The 14523-nt window shown below is 39.1% G+C and overlaps 1 long non-coding RNA gene, 1 other non-coding gene and 1 pseudogene across 2 annotated transcripts; 2 read left to right on the top strand and 1 right to left on the bottom strand.

The window, feature by feature from the left end:
* Positions 1 to 1194: 1194 nt before the first annotated feature.
* Positions 1195 to 2216, bottom strand: LOC114501337 (annotated as a pseudogene).
* A 1203-nt stretch (positions 2217 to 3419) lies between these two features.
* Positions 3420 to 14026, top strand: LOC118501636. The gene is made up of 3 exons (XR_004904271.1): positions 3420 to 3429; positions 7235 to 7240; positions 13878 to 14026. It is a non-coding gene; the product is annotated as an uncharacterized LOC118501636 (long non-coding RNA).
* Positions 13610 to 13752, top strand: LOC114502188. The gene has a single exon (XR_003685039.1). It is a non-coding gene; the product is annotated as a small nucleolar RNA SNORA1 (small nucleolar RNA).
* Positions 14027 to 14523: the final 497 nt, after the last annotated feature.

Genomic DNA, 14523 nt, shown 5'->3' with positions numbered 1-14523 from the left:
TCAGATGCACAGTTCAAAACACTGGTAATCAGGATGCTCACAGAATTGGTTGAATTTGGTCACAAATTAGATAAAAAATGAAGGCTACACTAAGTGAAATAAAGGAAAATGTACAGGGAGATAATAGTGATGGGAAGAAAACTGGGACTCAAATCAACAGTGTGGACCAGAAGGAAGAAAGAAACATCCAACCAGAAAAGAATGAAGAAACAAGAATTCAAAAAATGAGGAGAGGTTTAGGAACCTCCAGGACATCTTTAAACTTCCCAACATCTGAATTATAGGGGTACTGGGAAGAGAAGAGGAAGAGCAACAAGTGGAAAAGTTATTTGAACAAATAATAAAGGAGAACTTCCCAAATCTAGCAAAGGAAATAGACTTCCAGGAAGTCCAGGAAGCTCACAGAATCCCAAAGAAGTTGGACTCAAGGAGGAACACGCCAAGGCACATCATAATTACATTACCCAAGATTAAAATGAAGGAGAGAATCCTAGAAGTAGCGAGATAAGGAGAGTTACTTACAAAGGAGTTCCCATCGGACTGTCAGCTGATTTCTCAAAGACACCTTACCAGCAAGAAGGGGCTGGAAAGAAGTATTCTAAGTCATGAAAGGCAAGGACCTACATCCCAGATTGCTCTACCCAGCAAAACTCTCATTTAGAATGGAAGGGCAGATAAAGTGCTTCTCTGATAAGGTCAAGTTAAAGGAGTTCATCATCACTAAGCCCTTATTATATGAAATGTTAAAGGGATTTATCTAAAAAAAGAAGATAAAAATATGAACAGTAAAATGACAGCAAACTCACAATCATTAACAATCACACCTAAAACAAACAAACAAAAAAAAGCAAACAACTAGAACAGGAACAGAACCACAGAAATGGAGATCACGTGGAGGGTTTCAACAGAGGAGTGGGAGGGGGAGAGAGGAGGAAAAGGTACAGAGAATAAGTAGCATAGATGGTAGGTAGAAAACAGAAAGTGGGAGGATAAGAATAGTATAGGAAATGTAGAAGCCAAAGAACTTACATGTATGACACATGGACATGAACTACAGCAGGGGAATGTGGGTGGGTGTGCAGGGAAGAGGGGAGTGAAGGGGGGAAAATGGGACAACTGTAATAGCATAATCAATAATATATATATTTTTAAAAAGAATACTTGTATTTTAATAGAGGCTATCTATTTTTCTTCTCACTCTCTGGGGCTTGTCGCAGCATCACAGGGCCACTTTCTCCACATGGTTTCTAGGGGACATCCTCTTATTCTTGAAACATCTTCTATAAAGGAATCATCAAGAATTTTGTCTCCCTACAACCAGTATCATAACCCCCTCATGCCTAAAACGAACTCCCCCTCTACATCATTATTCGAGGCTCTTCAGTGCAAGGGCTCATGAAGAATGTTTTAATTCCTTTATTCAAAGGTCAGCAGGCACCACTGTATTCTTTTACTTTATACTAAACACTTCTTACTCTTATATATGCTTTTTGTTCCAACTGTCCTGTTGTTAAACTGTAGTAGTGACAGCCTTCACTTATTGATCACTCCAGTCCATCTCCTTCTGGGACCCCTGACCAGGTAAATACCTGTTTAAAGTTCTTTCATCAACTTCCCATATCATAAGGGAAAACAAAAACTTCATCTTGTTGAATTTGATCTGTAGCCTTTTCTTCAATCCATGATTAAATAGGAGTTTTGTTTCTGAAAATTATTTTCATCTAGATAATAAAACAATATCCCAATGGCTATTGTTGTTCCTAAAGCTAATCCCAAGGCAAACAAAATGGCAGCAAATGCAGCTAATCCAAATGGAACAATTGGAAGAGGAATGAGTCTGCACTCATATCAATCTTTACCGTGTTCCACCTGAAGGAGAGCCAGTTATAAAGCTGTGTATATAATCATAACAAAAATTAAGGCAGCCTGCATACAACCCAATAGTATTAGAAGCAAAAACAGTATGAACAAAGCATGATTTTGGTAACCCAAGTTGTTGATTCAAGGACAGTGATGGCCCATCTTCATCACACACCTGTTACACTGCCAGCAGCAAGGTGACTACAGTGCCTTGTATGCTTGGAGACTTGACGGTACTGGAGGTACATGCTATCCTGAGAATTTTCCAGTTCCCACCCCAGAGGGACAAAGCCAGGACTAACAAACATAGCTTTAAAGTAATTATAAATAATTATGCCAGTCCAATTTGTCAACATGATGAAATCCAGGCTTCCTCCAGTTGTATCTAAGGGCTGGTACCACAGCACAGAGTCAACCATGGCCATCGCATATCATACTGCTACAATACCACGGGCTATATTAGGACCCCAGTGACACAGTCTTTAATTCTTGGAGATTTTCAAACTCAATAACTGAGCAGAATGTACCCATTTTGGTGAGTAAGAATGCCTTCTTATCTTTAAAGAATTACAGATATCCTTTCTCTGTGTACACATTTCCTTGTGCCACCAGTCCATATGTGTTCCCTAATTATCATGTCTTCGGGTTGTGTGATGTTAATTCAGATTATGCCACTTTCACTGTTACACACTCAGAGGAGACTCCCAAAGACAGGCCATCCTTACTCCAGGGGCTGGAGTTTCTTTCAAGTAACCATTTTTTCCTTTTCACACTTCAAAAGCAAATAAACTATTAATTTAGTGAGGAGAAAGTGCACCCACATAGCAGGCTTTTAAAACAAAAAGGCTAATGAATCTTATTTCATTTCTTCTGCAATATCAGTTCAGCTTCTGCTTTTGAGGCCCTCCCTACAGTAAAAAATTCACCTCTTCCTTTGTGTGAATCAAAGAGAGACATCAATGACATACTGAATTAATATGAAAGGGATTTTCAAATGCAGACACCATCCAATGCCAACACCAAGAATAAAACTGTCTTCACTGAAATATTTGATCAATTGTTTGATGTCAAGCAGCATTATTGAGTTAGATATTTGTCTCTCTTCACATAAAAGGACAGATTACTGTATTCTACAGAGGAATAAATCTGACAATTTCCTACCAATAAAATAAAACTATGCCCTTAAAATGGTTTAAACACTTGAACTTTAAAATGCAAGCTGTCTCCACAACTATTTGCTATTTTCCTTGGACTGACAAAAATAATTTATTTATATTAAGATGAATGTCTATAAAAAATAACTATCTTACATAGCAGTATAAAAAACACAAAAGTGCTCCTTTGATTAAAGGATAAAAATCTCTAAGTATTTGCATGTAAAAGAAAAATTATAAAACTTGGATAATTATAGCTGAAACCTTACATTAGGCCTTACCACCTAAATGGAGCTTCGAAAGTCCGCAGAAACCCTTTCAGGCTTTCCCCAGCAATAATTTCCTGTACATTGCCCTACTTGCTCCCTAGGCTCAGTTGTGTTAGTTCACAAACAGTAACAAAGGCTGTGACCCTGTCCTCAGGCTACCAGGCACTAAGCAACATACCAGGGAGTCACCAATAATGTTAATTAAGATATAAGTTGGGAAGGAAAAAGAAATGCCGTAGAAAAAGAAGGAGAAACTAAAAAGGAAAAGATGGAAAAGGAACAGTAGAATAGGACAAAAGGAAAGACAGAACTCTTTGGGAGCCATTGACAGGCACCACCAGCTCCTAAAAGAGACTCCTGTCATCGTCACCAACCCCATCATATGGAATTACTATTTATTTTGCACCTGCTGTGTACCAAGCTCTGTATTTGATGTCTTACATGCATCCTTTCAATTTATTCTTGCAACAAACCCAATATGGTAGGGTTTGCCCCTTCTGTATTTAAAACCATAGATTGAGTTGTACATGAATGTTTATGGCAGCATTATTCACAGTAGCCAAAGGTGAAAACAGCACAAATCTTCATCAACCCAAGTGTCCACCAACTGATGAAATAAAATTTGGCATATCTGTACAATGGAATATTATTCAGCAATAAAAAGAAAGTACTAATACATGATAGAGCATGGTTGAATCTTGAAAACATGATGCTGAGTGAAAGAAGCCAGTCACAAATGACCACATTTATGTAAACATTCCATTTATGTGAACATTCCAGAATATAGAAACAGAAAGTAGATTAGTGGTTGCCTGGCGGCAGGGGAGATGGAGGGAGAATTGGGGAGTGACTGCTAATGGGTACAGGGTTTCTTTTTTGGGTGATGGAAATGTCTTCACTTAATCGTGACAGTGATGGTTGCACAATCTGCACATATATTAAAATCATTGATGTATACACTTTAAATGGGTGAATTACATAGTATGTGAATCATATCTTAATAAAGCTGTTATTTTAAAATCAGGGATTGACTATGCCAGTCACTCCTGGAGGAAAGGAATCCAATATTGATTTGTTTCAGCATAACAACTAGCCCATTTCTGAGACTTGTAAGGGGCCCTGCAGCTACATGGGAGCCAGGGACCTGAGTCCTAATGTTCTCCTCTAACTAGATGGTAATTTTGAGTAAGCAAAATCTTGGAATATGAAGAGACACAAAATCTGGTGTTACTGAAGCAAATACATGTGCTTGCAGTTTGTAAGTTTCTCCCTTTCCTTCTACCTCCAACAAATCACCAAGTATAAGAGAGTTTATCTCCTTAACACTTCTCCCGTCCACTTCCTCTTCTCCATTTTCACCACCCAATGTCTGACCTCAGTCCTCCCATAGTCGTAGATTACTGTAATCACTCCCAACAGGGTCTCCCTGGCTTTACTCAATGCCCCTTCAATTCTCCCAAGCACACTACTGCCAGAGTAATCTCTTTAAAATTAAAGTCTTAATCATTAGGGAAAAGAAAATCAAAACCACAATGAAATACCACTTTACACACATTAGGAAGAGTACTATGAAAAGAAACAATGAAAAGAAAACACAAAGTATTGACAAAGATGTGGAAAAGTTAGAACTCTTGTGAACTGTTGGTTAAAATGTAAAATGATATAGCTGCTGTGGAAAATAGTATGGTCATTCTTCAAAAAATTAAACATAGAATTACCATATAACCCAGCCATTTCACTTCTAGGCATATACCCCAAAGTCTCAAACAGATATTTGTATACCCAAGTTCATAGCAGCCTTATTCACAGTAGCTAAAACATGGAAGCAATCCAAGCATCCATTGAGAGATGAATGGATAAGCAAAATGTGTGTATATACACACAAAGGATTCAGCATTTAAAAAGGAAAGAAATGCTGACATATGCTACAACATGGATGAGCCTTGAGAACATTGTGCTGAGTGAAATAAGCCATCCACAAAAAGGCAAATACTGTATGATTTTACTCTATGAGATATCTAAAGTAGTCAAAATCATACAGACAGAAAGTAGAATGGTAGTTGCCAGAGGATGGGGGAGGGAGGAATGTGAAATTATTGTTTTGCAAGGTGAAAAGAATTCTGGAGGTGGATGTAGTGATAGTTGTACAATGGTATCAATATATTTAATACCACTAAACTGTACACCTAAAAATGGTTAAGATGGTAAATTTTATGTTGTGTATATGTTACTACAATAAAAAGACTTAAATTTTGTTTTGAAGTTTTAAATTAGAAAAAAAAAGAAAGAAACTTAAGCACGCTGGTCTTAATACCAGTACTAATACTCTGCCTGAGACCCTTCCATGCCCTCTTTGTCTTATAAAATGAAAGTCAAGTTGCTTGAATTCCCATCTGTTGGTGACCTGGCTCCTAGCCTCATCAATGTCAAACTTTCATCCAATAGAGAGGACATAACCTCAGCCCCAGAGACAGGATACCAGGGAACTGGAGGTCCCTTACATATGTCACAATTTCTCAGATGTTCATGCCTTTGTATACTGTTCCCTCCATGGAACTGCCTTTCCTCCCCTTCTTCCTATTGTAAATGCCTAGACCAAAGGCAGTTCATCTGGGTGCCTCTGAGGTGATGGGTGGGGGTAGGGTACTAGCTGGAAAGAATCACAAAGGAACTTTCTGTGGTGAGGAAAATGATTTATATCTTGACTGGGGTGGTATTTACAAGGATGTATGCATTTGCCAAAGTTCATTGAACTAAATTGCAATCTGGACATTTAAATTTGTAATAATGGTAAGCAACAAGGAGAAAAGTCAATTTAAAGCACCATTTCCCTGAGGCCCACTTCTAACACGGGCTAATTTAGATACCCCTCCTTTGTGCCCCATAACACTCTACAAATACTCTTGAACTTCACCACCTACAATTAGAATCAGCCTACAAACCACCCTCACCATTGGCTACCTTCGTGCTTCTTGTAGACACACTTAAACAATCCCACATCATCATTTTCTTTCCTCTTCCTCATAAATAGTTTATACCGAAATTAATGTGTTCGTGGCTCCAGGGGACACCTTTCCAATGTGATGTGAGATTTGTCTGTTTATTCCCCTCCAACCCTTATAGATGATCCTGAAGAAAGACATTTAGAAGTCATTCCCACATTGACTTTATGTCCTGTTGAATGATCAGCAGGAATGATAGCAAATCGATTTTCCAGAAAAGGGTTCCCTGGCTTCTTGTTTAAGGAATTCAACTCTAATCTCTTCAAAAACACATGTCTAAGTGAGCCTTAACATCAACATCCTTATAATTAACTTAATTTAGATAAATACTAATTTCCAGAAATTTTACATTGTAAACTTGGCTATGACTGAATGCTTCAGGAAGGCCCAAATGTACTGCAGGAATCAATGAAATGTTAACAAGCTCCAACAGCCTCACAGTTGCCGCCGCAGAGAGTGGAATCCAAAAAAGAATTGTGCTGCACCAGGCACACCTGTCCCACCTCAGCAAGGCTGTCTTCTTGCCACTCTTCCACCTATATGTAGCTAGGCACAACCCTAGCCTAGGCAGAATGTGACATTCCTCCCTATCTGATTCCTTCCCCCATTCTGCTTCCCACTTAGCACCTCTATTCATTAAAACCTGTGTCAAAAAAGGCCTGAGTCATGGCCGGGTGGCTCAGTTGGTTTGGCATCATGCTGTAAAACGAAAGGTTGTAGGTTAAATTTCCGGTCAGGGCAAATGTCTAGTTTGTGGGTTCAGTCACTGGGTGGGGATGTACAAGAGGCAACTGATCGATGTTTCTCTCTAACATCGATGTTTCTCTCTCTTTTTCTCTTCCTCCCTTCCCCTCTCTCTAAAATCAATAAGCATGTCCCCAGGTGAGGATTAGAAAAAAAAAAAAAGGCCTGAGACTCATTCACTCAATGACAACATTGGCTGATACAGATCTGTGTTCTCTCAAGAGCAATTCCAAAGCCCAAAACTCGGAAAACCAAAACATTTTTTAAAGTTTGATGTGAATTCCTTTGGCAGCACACCCTGGCCTGAACTGACAGGGGCGAATTTGTATGGAGTCTTTATCACCATTTTCTGATTATACAGAGCTGCCACAAACCATGTTGGCAGTAGTATATACTCTACAGTATATGCAATGTATCACCTCTCTAAAATCCAAAAACCTCTGGATGCCAAAGTACATCCAGTACTTTTGACATGAGATTGTGGGCCTCAACCCACTGGAAGGCCAGTTGGATCCCTTTGCAGTGGGCACCCACAAGGACATTCCTGGGTCCAGGTGGAAAAAGCAAGCACCATGGTGTTGGGAACTGCCCTGCTTGGTTTCAGAAGCTATAACCCCATAGGGCTAAGGCTGAGTAAAAGACCTTGGGACCATAAGCCACTAAGAAGACAAAGCTTATCCTCCCAGCTGGGGCGCTGCCTCTGCCCCCTTCACTTCACGCTGCTTGGCCTGGGGCGGATGACTGGTTGGCCAAAGACAGGTAAGATTCCTCAAACGAAGGATGACCGAAGACAGGCATGGTTTTGAAGGAGCCATCAGGGAAAGACTTGGAGGAAGATAGGAAAGGGGTGATGGACCCTCACCCCTTGGTTTTGTCATAGCCTGAGTCTTCCTTCAGTCTGTAAGAAGTCTCCTTATCTCTAGGCTGCCTTACTTCCTCCACCTGACTTTAGCCTGAAACAGTGAGGGAGGTGGGTGTGGCCCTGTGCTGGAATGGGCAATTTTGGGGTAGGGGGCAATCAGGCCTAAGAAAAAATGCATAAAACCCTGTGAAACCTGCTTTGCTAAGAATACAATCAATTTAAATGATAAGGATCCAAGCATAAAATGAGTTTGTTTCCCAAAGTTTTATGGCCCTTTGGCTATCAGACCCTGACTCAGAATAAGCCCTCATAGTTCTTTGAATGTTATTTGTTGTTTGATCATTACTGTCTGACAATAATTGATGAGCTTTATGTATATTGCCTGTATTCCTATGCAAATTAAATCCAATAAAAGCCCATTAAAGAATAGGCTTAAGGCCCTTTTCTTCTGGGACCTTTCCTCCCCAAGCAGATCCTGTCTTGGTAGACTTATTCTCACGGGGAGTGGGGAGAGGCTCTGCAGGCAGAGCCCCACCACACCATGCTGGGCAGCTTCTGGGTGTGTGACACGGATGACAGAGCAGGGTGTAGGGCACACCTGCCTGACAGCACTATCTCTGACTTCAAGAGTCACCTCATCCACAGGGATTACAGTCTAGTAGCTCCAATGCTCAGGGAGCCACAGGGCAGCCATGACCTTGCTCTTGAAACCAATAGTTTAGTAGTTTAATGCAGTCTGATTTTAATGAACTGAGAGAGTACTGTTCATGGAAACAGAAACTTTTAGAATAGCCATGACTGGGTGTCATATCTAAGTCAGCAGGTCAGTTCAGTGAATTCTGGTCCCCGTTTAAGTGACTGTGGCTAAATATCGGAGGCTAAACTGACTTGTTTACTTGTTATTGAAATACAGTCAACACTCAGAATGGTGCCTATACACAGGTGAATTTTCACAAATTGAACACACCCTTGTAACCAGTGTCCAGCATGCAGGAACCACCCTTGTGTTTCCTTCCGAGCCATTATCATCTCCTCTCCCCACCAAAACCAACCATAATCCTAACTCCTAAAAGTCCAATTCCCAGCTAGATTTTTAGGTTAAATTCATCAAATGTTTTGCCATCCAATGGACCCAGTTTTCGTAATGACCAGGTTTTTCCTTACCTTCTGAAGGTGGAGCAATAAAACTAGCTGGTCAGAAGTTAGGCAGGGGTGATGAACACACCATACAATACACAGATGGTGTATCGTAGAATTAATTGTACACCTGAAACCTATAATTTTATTAACCAATGTCACCCCAATAAATTCAATACATTAAAAAAAGAAGTTGAAGCAAAACAACCAGAGTACAGGTCCTGATAAAACTCTGGAAGCTGATGCCCCACCCCAACCTGGTGTTGCCTCTAAATCAGACCAGAAAAGAATATAAAAATAAGTAAAGTTTGCTTGCAATAAAGAGCAAAGAAACTTAATTTAAATTAGCTATTCAAATATAGATATCACTGAAATCTTGTAAAATGCCATTTTTAACTGAGATAAAATTTACATAACATAAAATTCACCATTTTATTCATTTGTAAATGTATAATTCAGCAGATGTTCACAGACTTGTACAATTTTCACTGTTATCTAATTACAGAACATTTCCATCACACCAAAGAGAAACCCCATTATCTGTTAGCAATTACTCCTAATTCCTCTGTCCCCCCATTCCCTGGTAACCACCAATCTACTTTCAGTCTTTGTAAATTTGCCTGTTCTGGACAACACACCTCAATGAAGTTATACGGTATGTGGCCTTACCTGTCTGGCTTCTCTCACTTAGAATATTATTTTCAAGATTCATCCATTTTGCAGTATCCACCAGTATTTTATTCCTTGTTATGGCTAAATAATATTGCATTGTATGCATGCAGTACATTTTATTTATCCCCTGATCAGCTGGTGGACATTTGGGTTGTTTCCTCCTTTTGGCCATTAATAATGCTGCTATGAGCATTCATGTACAAGTTCTTGTATACCTGTTTTCATATGAAAACATATGCTCTCAATTCTCTTGGGCATATACCTGGAAATGGAATTGTTAGGTCACATAGTAACTCTAACATTTTGAGACACTGCCAGTCTTCTTGCCAAAGTGACAGCAGAATTTTATATCCCTACCAGTAATGTATGATGGTTCCAATTTCTCCACATCCTCACCAACACTTATTTTCATTATCATTGTTATTATTGTTATTATAGCCATCCTAGTGGGTATGAAGGAGTATCTCATTGTGGTTTTGACTTATTTTCCTAGTGGCTAATGATGTTGAGCACCTTTTAATGTTCTTATTGGCCATTTGTATATCTGTTTTAGGGAAATGTCCTCTGCTTATTTTTAAATTGGATTGTTTGTCTTTCCATTGTTGCATGAAGGGGTCTTTATACAAAAAAGGTTTGCAAATGTTTTCTCCCATCCTGTGGGTTGTCTTCTTACTTTCTTGATAGTGCCATTTGATGCAGAGAAGTTTGTAATTTTGAAAAAGTTCAATTAATCTGTTTTTTTCCTTTGTTGCTTATGCTTTGGATGTCACACAGGATGGGTTACAGTTGTTTGTATGGAAAATGATACAAATAATTAATAAATAATACAAGAATAAACATTCTTTCATGTACTCACAACTGTAAACCTACATCTGCCCCACCATCATGAAGAGTCATACTTGTTTTTCATGTTAAGAGTTTTATAGCTTTGTAAAATACCATTTTATTAAATCATGTTTTTATTCATGTAAGACAACTATCATGCCAAACCTTCCTTATTGTAAGGATCACAAAAATATAAAGAAAACACAAGATATATTTTAGTTTCATCCTCCATAGCATAATATTTTATGCTGTAAATCATTCCTGCTGGATTCAAATTCTAGAACTGACATGTCTAAGGAGCACCTTTGGGAAATCTGTGTGTCCTGATTGAAAAACAGTGTTCCAAATTATGCATGTGTTCTATATATTTATCTATAATTAGTTGTTTACCCAAATCTATATAAATATATTGCTCTACCACTAGAAACCATTAACATGAAAAAAAAAAAACAGAAAACTTTGTATAGACTGATACAATTCCATACCCACTAAGCATAGAGAGACAAAGGGTATGTGAGTGGCAGGAAAACTGTCTGTTGATATATTAATAATATATTCTAAGACTGAACATAAACCAATCCCAGTTTCCTAATCTTTCCAAGCTTCAGTTTTGCCTCTGTAATATGGAGATGATAACAGTGTTTACCTTATAGGTTATAAAGATTAGATATGACAATGTATAAAATGTAATAATTGTATGTGTCACACATTATAAGCTCAATGAATGTTAGCTGTTGTTATTTTTTCATGTTTAATGCACATTAAGATTATTTGTAGTAATTTTTAAATAACACATTTTTCTTTTGACCCTCTCTGTCCCCTCTTGCCATAGAAGGACATACGCTCTATGCAAGCAAATGAGCAAATAATGATTTGAGCTGAAGATAAATAATAGCCTTGAAAGAAATCTACAGGATTAGAAAGATAAACAAGAAACTTTAGAGTGGGTAAAGACCAAGAAATGTTTATTTTTCCATCTCTTAGGTGATACTCTAGCTACTTCTCCACTGGCACTGAGCTTTTTGAGAGCCAAGCAGTTAACTTCTCCAAGATATTCAACTGAGCACTTCTCTGATTATTTTCTTGTTTAGTGGGGTAGGCAGCAAAACGTATTCAAAAGAGTGAGAATTAGGAAACCTGAGTTCGAGCTCTGATTCTGCAATTACCTGTGTAATCCTGTAGATTTGCCTCATTTCTCTGGCCCTTGATGTTCTATTTGAGGAAAGAAAGAAGGAAGGAGAGAAAAAGGGAGGGGAGGGAAGGAGGGAAATGCTCTTCTGATTCTGAAAGTCTAATATTTGGGACTACATTTAGAATTTCTTTTCATCTCTATTTGTAGCAAGCAGAATTATTCGAGCCAGTTTTCAAGCTATTTGGGTGTGCTAACCTTTGTGATAATACTTCTACCAGAACTGGCTTTTGGAAGTAATTCCCAGCCCAAAAAATAATCTTCCTTTGTTTGTTTGGCATCTCCACAAAAGCCAAGCATCCATACATCTGGAAGGAAGACAGGCTCTGTGCCAGGCTCACGGATGGGTATAAATGCTGACTCCTCACGGATGCTGCGGGAGACCAAAGTGGGGAAAGATGTGCTCACTGTCCAGTTGGAATCACTGTGAGTCCACAGTTCAGAGGGACTGTCATCCCTCACCAGCCAAAGTTTTAGAAAGAAACAGAAGGCCCCTACTATTTCACATCAGTCAGAAGGCAAACTAAATAATGCTTTAAAATTTCTGCTCTTGCCACTTGTCTCCAAGGGAGGGGTTATGGGAGGGAGAAGTATGTAGAAAATGCATTCACTCATTCAATTAACATATATTGAGAGCCTATGACATGCCAGGCATGATTCTATGTACTGGGAATACAGTAAAGAGCAAAAGTAAGTTCCAGCATCCACAAGCTTACACTCTACTGGGGAAGACAGTTGATAGGAAAATAAATTAGTAAACAAGTAGGTATACATGCATGTGTAGGCGGAAAGTGTGCACACATATGTGCATGTGTGTATTCACAGGTGAAAATGTATGCATATATATGCATAGGTGGAAAGTGTGTGCATATGGTATGTATAGGTGCAAATGTACGCATACGTGGAGGCATATACTTGTGTGTGTATATCAGTGGGTTTTAGTACTTGGAAAAAAGAAAGGCAGAGAAAGTGGCACAGGAAATGTGGGGAAAGGGTTGGGTACAAGTTGCTATTGTAAATACTGTGGTCTGAGCGATCTTCCTTGATTAGATGATATATAAACAGAACTGAAAGATGAAGGATTGAAAAAGAGCATTCTAGGTAGAAAGAACAGAGTAAAAACAGGCCTTGAGGTGAGAACAATGTGTGTTGTATAAGAGGAATAGCAAGCAAAACAGTGTGGAAATCAAGGTAGAAAGTAGCAGAAGGTAAGTGTGATGGGGTGAGGGGAGGACACATCACATAGGGCTTGTAAGAAACAAAAGAAACACTGTAAGAACTTTGGCTCTTATTCTGACCAACACGGGAATCCACAACAATTTTGGGCAGAAGAGACATATGATATGCCTTACATTTTAAAGTGAGCCCTCAAGCTGCTTAGAATATTCTGCAGAGGGGTGGTAGCAGGGACACCAATCAGGAGCTTATTGCAATTATCCAACAAGTTGAATGGGAACTCAGTCAAGGGGGCATAGCTATGAAGACAATGAGAAGAAACTAGATTCTGAACATATTTTTGAAGTAAAGTCCAGCAGGATTTGCTGATAGATGCAGTGAGGGATAAGAGAAATCAAGTTAAGCTTCATGACAAAGTTTTTGGTTGTCTAGATTGAAGGGTGGCTGTAGGAGAAACAAATTGGGAAGCAGGGGGTTGTGGTGACTCAGGAGTCCACTTTGGACATGTTGTTTTTGTAACACATATTGACATCCAAGAAGAGGTGAAGAATAAAGACCTGGGCTGGGGATATAAATTTAGGAGTTGATGGCATATGTCTGGGATGAAAACCCATGAGACTGGATGAGGGCCCCTCTGGAATGAGGGTAAAGAAGAGAAGAGTTCTGATGCCTGAGCCCCAAGGCTCACCAGTATTAGGAAGGCTGAAAGAGAAGGAGGGAGCACTGGAGACGAATGAGAGAGGTAGCCAGTGAAGTAGGAGGCACATAATAAAGAGGGTGCTCCAGTGCTACATTGAGACACAGGTTGTGCTTCCATCACAGTAATTTTATTGCAGTGGTGACAGTGAGACCTGTAACATTTTTGCTTGGCTCAATGAGTAAAAACTGGATTTGAAAAGACTTTTCAATTTTAGAAACAATTAAGAAATAATATATCTTACATCATCTGCCAAAATAGCAATGTACTTCTTACTATTTAAATTCTAGGGCCCTAAAGTAAATTGCTTGAGGAAATTGGGTCCCAACAATTACAGGTGGGGAATTTCTGAAGTATGACCACATTCAAGTGGAGGTCAAAGGAGCTCAACTAAAAGAGTTGTGGACTGACTGACATAAAAACTGGATTGAGCAAAAATTACTTTAAAAAGGATTAAGACTCAAACTTGGGAGGAATTCAGGTAGTGGAAGGAATCAGAACAGGTAAACTTCCTTCAATAAAAATTTATTAACAGGAAGGAAGGAAAGAAGGGAGGGAAGGAGGGAGGGAGGGAGGGAGGGAGGGAGGGAGGGAGAAAGAGCTGCAGAAGCCAAAAGGACAAAGAAGTCAATCACATCAAATGTTCCTTATGGTCAGGATGAGGACTCATGATTCATGCCACAATGTTGATAAACCTTGAAAACATTATGGTAAGTAAAACAACTAATAGCAAAAGGCCACATCTTTTTTAAATATATTTTATTGATTATGCTATTACAGTTGTCCCATTTTCTTCTCTCCTTTATTCCCCTCTGCTCTGCAGCCCCCTTCCCATCAGCATTCCCCCACCTTAGTTCATGTCCATGGGTCATACATATAAGTTCTTTTGCTCCTCCATTTCCTATACTATTCTTAACTTCTCCCTGTCTATTTTGT

Source organism: Phyllostomus discolor, chromosome 7, assembly GCF_004126475.2.
Source record: "Phyllostomus discolor isolate MPI-MPIP mPhyDis1 chromosome 7, mPhyDis1.pri.v3, whole genome shotgun sequence".
Classification (NCBI taxonomy): Eukaryota; Metazoa; Chordata; class Mammalia; order Chiroptera; family Phyllostomidae; genus Phyllostomus; species Phyllostomus discolor.
The sequence above is the reverse complement of the archived record's forward strand: the minus strand, read 5'-3'. Positions and strand labels throughout refer to the sequence as shown.